This window comes from Ctenopharyngodon idella, chromosome 2, assembly GCF_019924925.1.
Source record: "Ctenopharyngodon idella isolate HZGC_01 chromosome 2, HZGC01, whole genome shotgun sequence".
In the NCBI taxonomy this organism is placed as follows: domain Eukaryota; kingdom Metazoa; phylum Chordata; class Actinopteri; order Cypriniformes; family Xenocyprididae; genus Ctenopharyngodon; species Ctenopharyngodon idella.
Genome location: NC_067221.1, coordinates 18,110,999 through 18,127,238, shown reverse-complemented (window position 1 = coordinate 18,127,238; position 16,240 = coordinate 18,110,999). Strand labels below are relative to the sequence as shown.

General features: G+C 37.1%; 2 long non-coding RNA genes across 3 annotated transcripts; one reads left to right on the top strand and one right to left on the bottom strand.

Annotated features, from left to right (window-relative positions):
• Positions 1-3,569: 3,569 nt before the first annotated feature.
• LOC127503815 (uncharacterized) lies at positions 3,570-14,765 on the bottom strand. Its single transcript, XR_007927223.1, has 2 exons — positions 13,802-14,765; positions 3,570-5,231 (listed from the first exon to the last, which is right to left on the bottom strand). It is a non-coding gene; the product is annotated as an uncharacterized LOC127503815 (long non-coding RNA).
• Positions 5,818-13,847, top strand: LOC127503809 (uncharacterized). Of its 2 annotated transcripts, XR_007927222.1 has the most exons (7): positions 5,818-5,867; positions 5,951-6,022; positions 6,500-6,584; positions 7,335-7,451; positions 8,337-8,507; positions 9,352-10,298; positions 13,749-13,847. It is a non-coding gene; the product is annotated as an uncharacterized LOC127503809 (long non-coding RNA). The 2 variants fall into 2 exon arrangements; XR_007927221.1 differs by having other exon boundaries at positions 9,352-13,808.
• Positions 14,766-16,240: the final 1,475 nt, after the last annotated feature.

Here is a 16,240-nt window from a genome sequence, read left to right as displayed (position 1 = left end):
GTGGAACAGACATCTTTAAGCAGATCAAAAATGCATTGAACAGGAAGCACCGCGAGGAAAGGAGTTTGAAAAACTTGTCTTTGATTTGATTTCCTATTAGGCAAGAAAATAGGTATCTCTCATCACGAAAGGATTTCAAATGACCATCAGATCCATGCATCTGGTAACCTTTTCAGAGATGAATCACTTTGAAAACTGATTCAAATAGAAAAGTGAACATGGTTTTGTTTTTGAGATTGCTGAAGAGAACGTCCCTCAAAAATGTGAAGTTAAAAGAACGAGAGACTAGATTAAAGTGCAACATACTTCCCTTGATTTAGTGCAGTTTAAATGAAGAATCTGGGCTTTTCCATTATGACGCAATGAGATCAGACACTGATACATACAGACACAGATGGGCACCAAAAAAATAGCTGACCCCAAATAATGGGATCAGACCAGGATGTTACTTGGAATTGAATTATGACTCTGCCATTTAAGCTAGGGATTTCATTTTTCACAGCCACAGGCTAGTTCATAATTGAGTTTTTTTATTGCTCTTAAAAAAAAAGAAGAAAAAGAAGAAACTTTTTATTTAAAAAAAAAAGAATTATATGAATCAAATTGATAATACATTAAATTATAAATCATAATAGTGAAAAATAGTATTATAAAATAATTTTATAAATCATGAAAGTGTTAATAGCTTCTGAGTAAAATTATAATATACTGAAAATTCTAAACCAGTGCAATTTCCTTGCTCACAGAAATGTCTTTTTTATATAGTATCAGACTCAAATATGTTTCTCTCTCTTTTTTTTTTGCAGTCTCAAGAAAGAAAGAAAGAAAGAGGTTTATGCTTTGCTTCACTGTTACAGTACATCTTACATGAGTCTTTTATTTCAAACCTTGGATGAAATGATTTACAATATGAAGTAAACAATGTGCACATTTTAACTGCAGCGCCTCCATTGTTTCAGTCGAGGACTTTCTTAAAAAGAATGTAACTGTGAAACTATTGTGTTGTGATTCAACTGTCCTTTACTATTGGGATGCCTAGAGCTTCTATTGTTATATGAATTTCTTTGTATTACTTTATAATTGTGTAAATTATTAAGTTGTTGTCTGTTGCTTTAAATGCTCAAGCTCTTTAAAATCAGGTGGATTCTGATTGGCTATCAATGTTTTTATTGTTCATCAGATGGGGGGAAAAAAAAATCTTTGTGAAAGTGATTCCAGTGATATAATTTCTCTGTGCTGTTATCGTTATAGTTGTGGTGTGGAATCTGCTATTCTTTTACATTTAGAACAATTTTTAAAACTATATCATTATTGTTATCATTCCAGTTATCATCCTTGGTGTGAACAGGCCTTAAAACTTGATCAGTGAGTGAGAATCCTCAAATGAAATACTCATTAAGACAGTCATTCATTTGACTTCCCTGCAAAGGTTAGGAGACATGAAGGCCACAGTAAAGTGCTGTTTTGAGGAGCACTTGTGGTTCAGGATTATTGAGCCACTTGTCAATTGCTGTAGTCACCTCATGAGTGAGTTTTCACACTCGGTGGAGCAGTGAGCTCTCCTCTGACAAATCAAGACCCATTCAGCTGGAAACAGCATTACCTCTGTGCTAAAAGTGCAAAGTTCTACAGAGCATCAAGGTCCAAAATAACATAAATGACTTCATCCACGTGATGAACTGTTGAACTTACAACCTTGAGATATATAGAGCAGAACAGTCAAACGAGATTAGTATATACAGATGATGAACAATGATAAATGATGAACAGTGTGTAGTATACACTACCGTTCACAAGTTTACACTACCGTTCACAAGTTTGGGCTCTGTAAAATTTTTTATGTTTTTGAAAGAAGTCTCCTATGCTCACCAAAGGCGTGATTTTTTCCCCTCAAACCAGTTCAGCAGAAATCCTGCCCTGGAGCCGATTCTAAACATTTCATTGGCCATGTCAATTACTGTAACGATTGCCTACTGATCCCTTAATCTACCCTTCACTGTAACCCCAGCCAATCAAGTTGGTTGCAGGGCGGGGATTTCCGCTGAACTGTTTGCTACCACTTAAAGGCTTTGGTAATAATGTTAATAAATGATATGGTAATAACCATTTACTTTTTTTCTATTTTAATATACTTTAAAATGTAATTTATTCCTGTAATGACAAATCTGAGCCATCAGCAGCCATTACACCAGTCTTCAGTGTCACATGATCCTTCAGAAATCATTCTAATATGCTAATATGCTCTACAGATAATATCTAGTTCAGTCATGAAACTCTAGATGGCACAGGCTGATAGGTCCTTTACATGCAATCTGCAAGCAATCACATTACCACATGGTACAAGCTGATTGGCCTCTACTGATCCTGCGGCGAATGAGATTGCTTGCTCAACATTTAAGTAATCTGGTTTCAGTCCTAGTCCTGCAGTGTGCTATCAGAGTTCCTCTAAAACCATCCACCTCCCCCAGCTCACCCTTTCTACCCAGGGAAAACTGAAGTATACTTGAATGCACTAAAAAAAATACTTATATACAAGCAAGTACATTTGTAGTACATTCTTATTTTTGTGCTAAATAAAATTGTAAAAGTTATACACTATAAATACACTAATTAAAAGTATGTTTCTACTTCAGTAGTACTTCAGTGCACTTGAAACGTTTACTAAATACCACTAACACTTAAAGGGTTAGTTCACCCAAAAATGAAAATTCTGTCATTAATTACTCTCTCGTGCCGTTTTACACCCGTAAGACCTTCGTTGATCTTCGGAACACAAATTAAGATATTTTTGTTTAAATCCGATGGCTCCGTGAGGCCTGCATAGGGAGCAATGACATTTCCTCTCTCAAGATCCATTAATGTACTAAAAACATATTTAAATCAGTTCATGTGAGTACAGTGGTTCAATATTAATATTATAAAGCGACGAGAATATTTTTGGTGCGCCAAAAAACAAAACAAAATAACGACTTATTTAGTGATGGCCGATTACAAAACACTGCTTCAGGAAGATTCGGAGCGTAATGAATCAGCGTGTCGAATCGCCAAACTGCTGAAATCAGGTGACTTTGGCACTCCGAACTGCGGATTCGACACGCAGATTCATTATGCTCCGAAGCTTCCTGAAGCAGTGTTTTGAAATCAGCCATCACTAAATAATTCGTTATGTTGGTTTTTTTGGCACATTTTTTTTTCCTGCTGTCTAGAACAATTATTCAATCTTCCACACAAAGAAAAAAATACAAAAGGCTGTAAAACCAAGATACTAATTTACATTCATCACACTGGTGTAGAAATGACTTCAGTACAGCAAGAACAGGATCCTGTGGTAGGCATGGGAACATGAACCAACAGGAACAAGACATTTTCAACCAGTCATTTGTGCAGCAATCATAGTATAAAACATTATTTTCCAAATTACCCTCTCTTATGTCTTGTAATATAAAATTTCTGGGTAGAATCAGGATATGAGGACATTGCCCCAGAGGCTGACCCTTTCCAATTAGACAAAGAAGATAAAAAGGAAGGATGGGAGAGGAAGATAAGGAAGGAAGCAGGGAAGGGGGGCATCTTGTGTATCAGTGAATTGTGTTTTATAGAAGAGCATAAAATGAAACTCTTTCACATACAGCAATATTCAGGGGATATACAATATGACTGAAATGCCAGAGTATTTATTGAGTGGCCAGTGATGCTATTAATAAAAAAAGTCTCTAGCCCTTCTGTCTGAAAATGTCCCAGGCCTGGTCTGCAACTGAACAGGGGAGATAATAAACAGATCAAACAGAAATAAAATAATAATAAACAGTAGATCCAACAGAAAACAAATACAAAGTCTTGGCAATAAGTACACAGTATATATAAAGTACACAGTATTAATGTCCTCAGTATTGATGATGGAATATTATAATACTATTATACAGTAAGATCAACATGACTGTTGACTGTTGGAGCTTCGGCTTCAGCTTGTGTTTTTTGTCAAGTGCTTTTGAAGGACGAGAGTTCATTGCAAGATACTATCAGTGTTGGGAAAGCTAACACTAAAACTAGCTTCAGTACATGAAATACATACATAATTCACACAACACAAAAGTAGTTCAACTACAGTCAAGCTACTCATATGAAAACGTAATTACGATAGGTATGCTAGAAGCTATTAAATAAAGTAGCTATGTACACTAAAGCTACTTAAAGGTGGGGTATGCATTTTTTCAACAAAGCTGTTGGACATTGTTGATATTTGAACTCAACCCAAACAAACCCACCCGGTCTTGAGCCCCGGCCCGTTTGCTTCTGGCAGGCGAGGCGAGTGCACTGACAATGACGCCAAACACCGCATTCTCTAGCGGTTGTGAGTGCGCAGCAACTCTCACTATCTGGCCACTGTTACACACGCAATGCGAGAGTGGATGTCTGTTTATCACAGCTGATGTGCAACAAAATGCTTCACGAAAAATAAAGTGCAGATGATGAACGAACGTCAAGAAAGCACAAAAAATGAACGTACAATACACAAGAGAAAATACAAACAAGTGTTTGTTGTTAGTCGCCAACAGCACAGCAGCTCCAGACAATCAATCAATGACACTCAAACTCAGTTTTACTCACGTGCGAAGCGGGATCAAAGCATCCTCCATGTCTGTTTTCAGGCCTTCCCGCTTAGCTCTCTCCAGCGCTGGAAAGCTTTTCTAATATTAACTAATATTCTTTTTTTTTTCTTTCAAATCTCCCTATTGCTCATTCTGTCTCCTTGACCGTCATACACCCCCTAATGCTGATTGGTTAGACGTTTGTTGTTGATGTCAGCCCGACTAACTTCCAAACAGTGTTGTTGAAAAAATACATACCCCACCTATAAGGAGATAGGCTAACTATCTAATGATAGAATTGTGTGACTCAAAGCAAAGACAGACACATGATGGTGATTGCATCATCAATTGAAGAGGTTTTTTTTTACATTTTTAAGTGCAAACATAACATAAATAAAGGTAATAAAGTGGTCATGGATAAAGAGTGCAGTCAAAGGTGGCGCCAGTGTTAGTGAGGAGAACAGTGACAAGTGGGTAAAAAAGATATCGGAAGGGGTCGGCCCATCTGTCATCTGGTATAGTTGGCTCAGCTGTTCCAGGGGCTGAGGATCCTTCTTCCAAATCCCACTCCAGTTGAGAGCTTGGCATCTGGACAGAAATAGGAGGGAGCGAGGCAGCAGTTCCTCCATGACACCCTTATGACTAAAAAAAGAGTAGGTTACTATGAAAGCTTGACCACTAAGGTTGAACTCAAAATTACTCTTGTGAAAAAAGGCTACTTGACCTGAAGCATACTTTTAAAAAGAGCATTTATTACAGAAATAATATACTTTAAAAATAATACACATAAATATATCGGGTCAAAGCTCACTCTTCCACCAGAACTCAACTTCCATATGGCTGTTAGCAGAAGCCAGTGATTATAGATTATAAAGTTATAAATATGGATATTTTTCTTACAAAAAGGCCTTTATTAACCCCCTGGAGCCATATGGATTACTATTATGAAGGATGGATGTGCTTTTTTGGGCTTCAAAATATAGGATAACATTCACTCCTATTATAAAGCTTGGAAGAGCCAGGATATTTTTTAATATAACACCGATTGTATTTGGCTGAAAGAAGAAAGTCATATGTAACCCCCTTGAGTTGTACATTTACATTTTTCTTTTTTGTTTGTTTGTAACTCCTTTTCATTTATATACCACAAAGCAACGCTTGTGTATTTGTTGCAATACTACGGCTAACCTCTAGAGGTCGGTAATCACTGCAGTATGTTGAGTGAGTCATTCAATGTAAAATTCAGATGAAGAAGCCAGCTCAACTTGCTCGCACGAGGTTGGCATAAATTATTCATTTCTTTATGTTTTTATCATTTTTAATATGTATTTACTTTACTAAGACTCTTATTGATTGTTCAGGTTGTCGTTTCATCCCGTCTCTGAACCAGTCAATGCTTTTGATTGTGAGTTTTTTCGTTTACGAGATCTCTGGTGAGTTTTGCTGATTTATGCATTACTTTGAACTAATTGACATTTATCTTTCTCTATTTGTCGTCATAAAAACCAATCAGAGTTATATATGATGTTTAAGAATGTAATTTTGTATGTTCAGGAGGTCGAATCGTTATCGAGTTAATTAAGTTGTGTACAACATTAGTTAATCTGTTAGGTTGAATGATTGCGTCATCTGTGAGTATGACGAAGGGAAAAAAAGATGTTGTACAATGAGATGATATATTTAGACACTCATGTAGTTAAGTGTGCTCATGTTAACATTGTCACTTGTTGGATTGACATTTAAACTCGCAGACATTTTGTGCACCTAATATTAGATGTCGATGTAGAAATTGTTAACAGCAAGAAATGTTTAATGTGACTTATTTTGTGCAGAAGTGTGTATTCAGTACAATTAAGTGCACTTCGTTTTTACAAGGGTATAAAAGCCTTTTTTCTTTTTTCATTTCAAAGTTATCTTACAAGAAGTTACCAAATAGCAACTTCCAGTTTTGTAATTACTTCTGAAAACCATCATGACCAGAGTGAACTAGCTGAGGTAAGCATATTGGTTGGTCTCTTCTCCCCTACACCTAAACAAAAGACCCTGTTGGCAATAGCGTGTCCTCCCCTAAGCCTGAATGGGGCCCCCCACCACCGTCAAAACAAATCATAGTTATTCAAACAAGATTGCATAGTCTCCGCTTGTTTCTTTTTTTTACTGTCAACTTCTCTCAGGTGCACTCTGAGTTGATAGTGTTGATGTGCTACCTAGAAAAAAGATACAAGTTGGAACCTACAACTAAATTACAGCCTTTCAAATCGAGCAAGCTGAGATAATAATCAAACACACTCTACTAGAATCTCTCTCAAATAACACTGAGAAGCCGGACTCATTTTGAGTTGGTTCATTTGAATGGTTAATTTTTATGAACTGGTTTACACAATGATTTACTAATTCATGTATCAAGTCTTATTTAAATCAACACAGTTGTGTTTCTGTAACTTCCTGTGTCACATTTTTTTTTATTCCTTTTTGGCAGTGAAATAACTTTAAAGGGATAGTTTACACCACTATGTCCAACTGCCTTGCGCATCCGGTTGGTGAGGTCAGAACGTGTTTTCAGACCTCACCAACCGGATGCGCAAGGCAGTTGGACAGTGGTGTTTTAGAGGTGAAAAATGATATAAATACTGTTCGGGTTCTCGCATAAACCGATCGTTTCATGTCTTAGGACATCAGTGTGTCGTCATGAGCCGCAGGGTTTAATTTGGATTTGTCTGTGCATGTCTTTTTTGACTCTTATAGATGGAGTAAACATTGACAAGCATTATACGACTGACAGACCGCAACGGTTGGAGTTAAAAATCATCATTTGTGTTCTACTGAAGAAACAAAGTCACCTACATCTTGGATGCCCTGGGGGTAAGCAGATAAACATCAAATTTTCATTTTTGGGTGAACTATCCCTTTAAATATACTTTGTTTTCAATTCAGTTTAATTAGGGTGTTGTTTAGATTAAACTGTATGTACTATATATTTATCCACCTTATAATCTAAGAGTGGGCACAACCATTTTTTAACTTGAAAGTGTGAAGCTTCCGGTGTCAGCAGCTTTCAGTTATTCCAGTTATTTTATCTATACAAAAACATGCTGTTTGATGCTGCAAACTGGTATAGGTTATCATATTATTTTAATTTACGATCATAATTATAAACTCACTGGTTTGTAGCACAAATGACCATTTACTGCACTTTGTTATACTTCTAGTTATACATAGTGGCTAAATGAATCGGAAGCTTCGCATATTCACAGATAATAGCTTACTAATGATAATTATACATATTTTTGAAAAATGCCCTTTTTGAGGTGTGGCTAACAATATATTCTAATTTCTCTAAAAGGTTATTTTAAAGTAAATGAACTAGGCCTACTTTAAATTATGTTTAGCTTGTCAAGCTAAGGTTAGTCTCATGTAGTCAGACCTTCAGACTGACAGCAGAAGGTCTTGACTCTATCGCAGCTTTCATTGGCCAAGAACCGCCCAAGAGGGCATTTGACTGACATGTAACGCAACCAGTCACAGTTTGTTTTGTTCCGCGTCATGTTTAGGGGGGTGAAAATGTAAAGTCAATGTCCCTACAATAACACACCGGCGTGCATCTAATAAATTATTCATTCAAGAACCTTGTGCAAGTTTACTGCAACAATGGAGCTGCAAACTTCATATACTTTTGAAAATCCAGCATTTAGTTGATCCTGGTAAGCGCTCATTATCACAGTTTGGCGTCATGGCATTTGTTTCCAGGCGGACCGTTAAAGAACGTGACGCACACGTCTCCCGGACATCCCGTAGAATTCAACCAACCAGATGACGACTTCGAAAATCCTGAAGTGTTTCCAGTTAAGTGTGCCATATGCATCAGACATTCAGCCAACGGCCCGTGGGCGTGACGTCTGAGTCTGAGACTAAGCTAAGGTGAGCTTGTTAGCTTAGCAAGCTAAAAGTCTAAGCTAAAGCTAAACCACAGACAATATTGCTATCGAATAGCAGTCTTCATAGCCTACTAATCATATTCCGTTGTACCTCTTTGTCTAGTCCCGAGGTACTGTGCTAGAAGTTAATATATTGCATCCATTTATAGCATTCAGGTGAGAATTCATCACCTTCATATGTCATGTCAAAAGTGGTAATTACCTGGATTCTTATATCAGTCTAATGCATATTCACAGCCTCATTGCTTATTCAGAAAGCATCATCCTGTGTATTGTGTATACGGTAAATGAATGCAGTAAACTGCTGAGTGTTGCAGTGACTATAATGATTCCTTTGTTCATTACTCATTCTGCTCCTTACAAACCTGTTATCAGAGATGTGCTTTTATGTAGAGGTTGTAATGGTTAAGTGTTTAGATAAAAATGTACCTTAGAACAATGCATTTAAATACATTAACCAAAGCAAAGAAAACAGTAAGCACTGAACACAGCTATTTGCAAGAATATAGGATAACTATCTATCTATCGATCTATCTATCTACAGTATCTCACAAAAGTGAGTACACCCTTCACATTTCAGCAACCATTTTAGTATATCTTCTCAAGGGACAATACTATAGAAATGAAACTTGGATATATTTTACAGTAGTCAATGTGCAGCTTGTATAGCAGTATAGATTTATGTCCTCTGAAAATAACTTAACATACAGCCATTATTGTCAAAATAGCTGGCAACAAAAGTGAGTACACCCTAAGTGATATGCTGTTTAACCATGCAAAGCCACATGTCCTATTCATCATGTTCATGTTTTTGTCTCTCTTGACAGGACCATGCCAATGTGTGGATCTTGTATTAGAGCAGTTAAAATTTGGTGCTTTGAGTACAATTCTCTCATACTGATCACTGGATGTTCAACATGGCACCTCATGGCAAAGAACTCTCTGAGGATTTGAGAATTAGAATTGTTGCTCTCTAAAAGATGGCCTAGGCTATAAGAAGATCGATAACACCATGAAACTGAGTTACAGCACAGTGGCCAGGGTCATAGAGAGAGGTTTTCCAAGACGGGTTCCACTCGGAACAGGCCAAAGAAGTTGAGATGCTGTGCGTCAGGTGCAGAAGCTGGCTTCAAAAAACAGATGCATGAGTGCTGCCAGCATTGCTTTAGAGGTTGCAGAAGCGGAAGGTCAGCTTGTCAGTGCTCAGACCATACGCCGCACACTGCAACAAGTCGGTTTGGATGGCCGTCGTCCCAGAAGGAAGCCCGCAAACAATTTGCTGAAGACAACCTGTCCAACAGCATGAATTACTGGAACCATGTCCTGTGGTCTGATGAGACTAAGATAAACTTGTTTGGCTCAGATGGTGTCCAGCATGTGTGGCGACGCCCTGGTGAGGACTACCAAGAAAATTGTGTCTTGCCTACAGTCAAGCATGGTGGTGGTAGCATCATGGTCTTGGGCTGCATGATTGCTGCTGGTACTGGGGAGCTCTGCTTCATTGAGGGGAAACTTGAATTCCAACATGTACTGTGACATTCTGAAGCAGAACATGATGCCCTCCTTTCAGAAACTGGGCTGAACGGCATGATAATGACCCCAAACACACCGCCAAGATGACAACTGCCTTGCTGAGGAAGCTGATGGTGAAGGTGATGGAGTGGCCAAGTATGTCTCCAGACCTGAACCCTATTGAGCACCTGTGGGGCGTCCTCAAGCGGAAGGTGGAGAAGCGTGTCTACTCCATGTGTCTACCATGTGTCTACTCATTTTTGTGAGATACTCTATCTATTTATCTATCTATCTATCATCTAATGCATAAATATCACTGTCCATCAATACTATATTGGTTACATATATCTTATAAACAAATAACATAATCATGTATTAAGTCTTATTGCTAAATCCAATCTTTTGATATAATATTTTAGAATTCTCAGTGCAGAAATTCATTTTGGATTTAATTAGGAACTAAATCACTGGAAAGAAAAATGATCAGTGTATTTTCAAAGCAGTAACTTCTCTACATTTATGTGAAGATACTAATCCCCAGTATTATGGTAATCCTCTGACTGCATTAATGGTTTTAGAGGCATTATTCAATTATAGCCTTCACTCATTATAGCCACCATAAAATTGCTTTCAGAGCAGCTAAAACAACTGTGCACTGTCTCTAATGCAGAATGAAGATGAACAATGGTGTACAATAAGCAGAGGGGCTTTTTGTACACTATGAATACACTGCATTTTGGCTGATAAATGGTTTAATAGTAGCATCAGTGGCAAATTGAAACCTTTTACAGGGTGGGGCACCACACTTCAACATGAATATTGGTTCAGTTTATTATCATTTGTTCTGAGAATCATAGACATGACCTTTTTCTTATTATAAATCCCAAAGACCCGCATAAGAGTTTTAGCACTTAATCCCAGATTCCAGCTATACTCTGTCTGATGAGAACTTTGAAAATAGAATCAGTCTGACCAGGGGAGCCATTTAACCTTTAGGTTAATCATCACCTAACATGAAGCACCATGGGAGAGAAAATGCATACATTATACAACTCATGTTCATATATGGGGTCGCACAGCACCTGAGCTTTTTTGGAGGACTATAGTGACTAATAAGCTGCATATACTATACAATCATGAGAATCAAGCAATTCTCTGCATTTCTTGTAGTATTGTTTCTAAAGCCTGGCAAATACCGATCGATTTATAAGATCATCATTTTGTCTTTTTTTGCATGTTTATTACATTTTTCATATAAATAATTAAGGGAAAATTGTCTTACAGAACTCTTAAGTCATTTGGTAAAGTAATAATGGTTGAATTTACTATCTGTATGACACTTATATAATTGGCCTAGAGAGTAAAATCAGTAAGTGCTCTGTAAAAGGCTTGTTTGATCATGGTTATTACTTTAACATCAGGACAGCTTCTCAGAAGAACGTCTAATGAATAACTGTAACATGAAGACCTGACGGTTCGGGAAATGTGGGTTGAAGATGAATATTGCCTGAGCTTGTTCTTAATTACTGAGTAGAGACTAATACAATTAAGTATCCAGAGGGCAGTGTTCCACATAAATTACCATTAGATATAACGCTTAGTCAAACACCACTAGGAAAATTAGGTAAAATGCCCTGTTATAGAGAAAAATATACCAGTACAATGGGTTTCATTATTACAGTGTTCTCATTTGGTTTAAAAACATTCAAGGCCTGGTGACTGCAGTATTTTTGAATATTAATATATTCTTCACTTCAATATGGGTATCATTGAAAATTAGGATAACTTGCAGTTCAGACTGATTTTGATTCATTAACTGCTCTGGGGTGTGTTTTCCGTACAAAGACATAATTCACTGCTTAACCATAGTACAATTCATCGTTAGAGAAATTAACTAGTCACGAAAGTTTCCCACAATTGTAGTAACTTTGTTGCACATTTGTCATTCAAACCACTTTGATTCAACAATATAGCTGTTGTTAATGACATCTCACAGGTGGTGGAGTAATAACTTCTGCCAATTAATCCATTCAAGATAAAGTGGATGTCAGATTGTTGTAACACTTTATTTTAAGGTGAATTAGTTACACAATACTACATGTACTTACTATAGTAATAACAGTAAATTATGCATAATTACAAGTAACTTACCCTAAACCAAACCCTAATCGTAACTCTATAGTACATGTAAATAATTTGATTAAGCACAATGTAATTATGTCACTTTAAAATAAAGTGTAACCCAGATTATTTCTGTAAAGGGACATAACATCTGAGGATGCCATCTGAGGTTGCTATGTATGTCACTACTTTTGTCTCCACTGTTTTGTTTTATTTACTGATATTTGACTCAATTGCCGGTTCCCCCTGGGATATTAGAGCATGTATAAATATGCGCACTCTTCAAAAACAGTACTTTCATTCTCTTGACAAACTTAAAGACATAGAATGAAATTTGTATATATGTGAAATGACAAATATAGATTGTATGGCATGTTAGCCTTCTTTATATCTATTTAAGTCCGCATGTTATCTAACAAGAAACCATGCTTCTAACTACAGGTCGAGAGCTGTAGTTCCAACCACACAATTTTGCAATGCTATTTGCGAATGTTTGTTTGGGTTGGTGTTTCCTGAAACCATAGTTCAATCTCATGGCAATTCGTACGTATTTTATGAGGTGGCTACTTCGTACGAATTCATATGACCTTTTTGTACGAACTAGTAAGTTTTTTGCTAAATCGTACGTATTTTACGAGTTGCAAAATTTGTATGAATTTGTACAAATGACGTACTCCTAACCCCGCCCCTAAACCTATACCCGTCACTGGGGTTTAGACAAATCGTATGAATTCGTACGAGTGAGGTCATACAAGTGAGGTCGTACAAATTCGTACGAATTAGCCACCTTGTAAAATACATACGAATTGGCCGTGAGATAGCGTTGGAGACACTGACTCATTTAACTTTCAGAACTTTCAACCATAGTTTGCTAAAAATGCTTTTCACAAATGCACCCCAGATCTATTCGGTTCAGCGAAGGATTTGTCCGATTTCAAAACGTCTTTTTGAATTATTCATGAAATGAATCAACTCAAACGAGTTAATAATCCGGGAATCAGACTGGTCACGCTGTACGTTTTTTATTCACTAAAAGTAACCAGCTCGTAGGAGCCAGCTGTTTGTGAATAGGACTACACTGGTCACATTGTAAATTGTTTTAGCATGCAGCGCGCTGTCACGGGTGGTTGCAGGTAAACAGACGAAGATGAAGAAGAAGGTTTCAACACAAAGCTTTAAAAACAATAATCCAAAAGATAGGTGAACACAATGGTAATGTCAAACTTGATAGAGCATTGATAGACATTTTAGCTAGAGTTACGTATTTCCAGTGAGCATGTCAGATGTCACTTGCATCGATGCTCCCAGATAAATTTCATACATTCTGTAAGGGAAATGGGTCAATTTAGCTCACAGGGAATTAATTAATTTTATTTGGAATTTTTAAAGAGTCACATATTTTATGGCCAAACAAATGTATCGTCCAGCGCTCAATTAAACGGGTCGTAACTATTAGCTCTGTAGCGGATATTAAAAGCACATTTTATTGAGATGTGAACAGATATGTACTGGCTGCACATCATTGAAAACACTAAAGGTACTCATTAAGTTTATCCATAAGTGGAAATGAGTTATTTTTGCACTTTTTTAGAGCGATTTCTCTTCCGGTTTGAAAAGCAAAGTTGGAGCAATGTGACGGCTTACCGGCAAGATCCGGAGTGGTGATTGGCTGCCGGGGATCCAGTAGGGGCTGGATGAATGAGCTGATGTCAACCATTTCTGAGCACTTCTCTGCATTTATTCATGACAAAGAGCTCATTAATTCTCATTATTCATGAGAATGAACTCTTAATCCAAGAGATGACATTACAGCAGAGTTCAAATGACACATGCTTGCCTGTTCAACTGCGGCGTTGTCCTTTAGGCATATACAAGTGTATGTTTCCTCAGTAACACAAAAGTTGCGTTTTCCCCACGATGCATTTACAGCTGCTGTTTAACTACAAATACATAGAAAATATCACTGTAACAATACTTAATATGTAAGAACACGGAGCACGCATGAGAGCGGTTTCTGCACGGACCGCAAAAGAAACAATGACTTGACTTACCTTGGACTTGGCTGTAAACAGGAACATGGCACTCACCAACTCTGACTACTAGACCAGAGACTGAGGTCAATATATACACAGAGATTAAACAAGCACTGACATGAACACTTGAGCACAAGGGAATCTCATGACAAAAAGGAGCACATGGCAACATAAAATAACTGTGAAAACCACAAAATAAGACATGAAACATGAATATGAAACAAAACCAAAACTAGACATGACAGACTGCAGTTCTCGTATATGTGATGAAAATATTAGACATTTTAAATGTTCTTCCATCTTTGTCCCTTGTTTCTTATCATAAGATTATATTTTTTAAAACACATCAAGGTGCCCTCAACTCTGTTTTTTCCCCCACTCATATGGTAATGTCCATTATTCTGTATAATGAATGTGTTATAGTTCTGTGTTTTATTGGTTGTTGTCTCCCTTAACAAGATCAGCAGTTTAAGACATTAAATTCGTAAGCACATAACACAAGAACACTTCTCTTTAAATACAAACGAGACTTTGATTATTCTAACACACAAAACTAATATCTAATACATAAACACACACACATTCACATGAGTTGCAGAAAAAAAGAAAGTGAGGAAAGAATGAGTTTTTATTGTTTTCTAGGAATATATGCAATTTATAAGACCTGACCTGAACGAACCATCAATCATTAATTTAATGCTTCTTTCTTGGCTTAGGCAAAGTTATTAAATTTTATATCAATACACCAGTTCGGCTATCTGGTGGTATTCCTTTTGTTGTTTATGTCTTTGATTGGGATTCCCTTTTCTAGCATCCTTTGCTGAAAAGGGGTTTCCCAGGTTTGTTGATTTGCTGGAGGCCTTTTTGTGTCTGGAGTGATGTCTTGGGAGGCCAATCATGTTGGAGTGTAGGCGGATGAGCAGAAGCAGAGTCTCATGGCTGAAGTTTGAGGCGAGCAAGACTGTAGAGTTGTTGACTGAAGCTTTCTGGCAAAAACTTAACTTAGAAAAAAAGACTCTCAACAGAAAAGAAAAGAAAGAAAGTGAGACAAGAGTAGTTAGATGGCTTGCATGATGCAGTTCAGTCTTAACTTTTCATCTGATCTTAACTTGATCTTTGCTTGTATTCTGAGTTTTTTAAACTCAGATTCTTGTCCAACACCTCTGGAAGAGTTTTGACCAATTAGACATTGTCTTTAGTTCGGGGTGTGACTATTTCTCCTCCCCATACATAAATCAAAGTTATTATCTTATTAGTCACATGGTCTCTTAAATTTAGGTATGACTTAGACATGATTTTTATAATGAGAGTACAATACATTTTACACAGATTTGATTACTACCATCATTCGAGAAACGGGAAACCATTCACGCCGATAGTAAACAAGACTAGATCTCTAGTCAAACATTCAAAAGTTATAACAATTGCATGATTATGTGTGATCTAAGCATAATAGTTACATATATAAGTTGTAGACATGATATAGGGTTATGCAGTTGAACGATGTTTGATTATAAGTCAGTTTAGCATTGTTTTGGAATGATCTGATGCATTTTGATATGTAAAAATGTACTGTTTACATCATAAGAGTAACCTATGACCATAATGGCAGATGGCAAATGTTTTTATGACTTTTGTTTCTATTTGCTTTCATAACAGCTGTATCATTTACATCAATATAAGTATATATGCTATCTTCATATATGAGGATAGCAAGCATACAGAGTAACATGGTAACATCCCTGTTGATATCCATCTTTGTCCACCATGGCATGGAGGAGTCTTCACCTGGGGCGTTGCTGGTGCCAATGGCCCTACCAAAGGCCAAGCACCCTGTTGTGGGATCATTCCACTGCCATTGCAATCCATCAGTCAACAGAAGAGCAGTGGCCACATCAGGTTTCATCACATCAAATCGGGCCCCCAGAGCTCCACACCCGACTGTAACCTCTTTAATATTCAGGAAATGAGCAGTCTCAGCTATCACATACTGACAGACACATGCTGCAAGCAGTCAAAAAAGTTTAATCTCATTATAGACTAGCAGGGA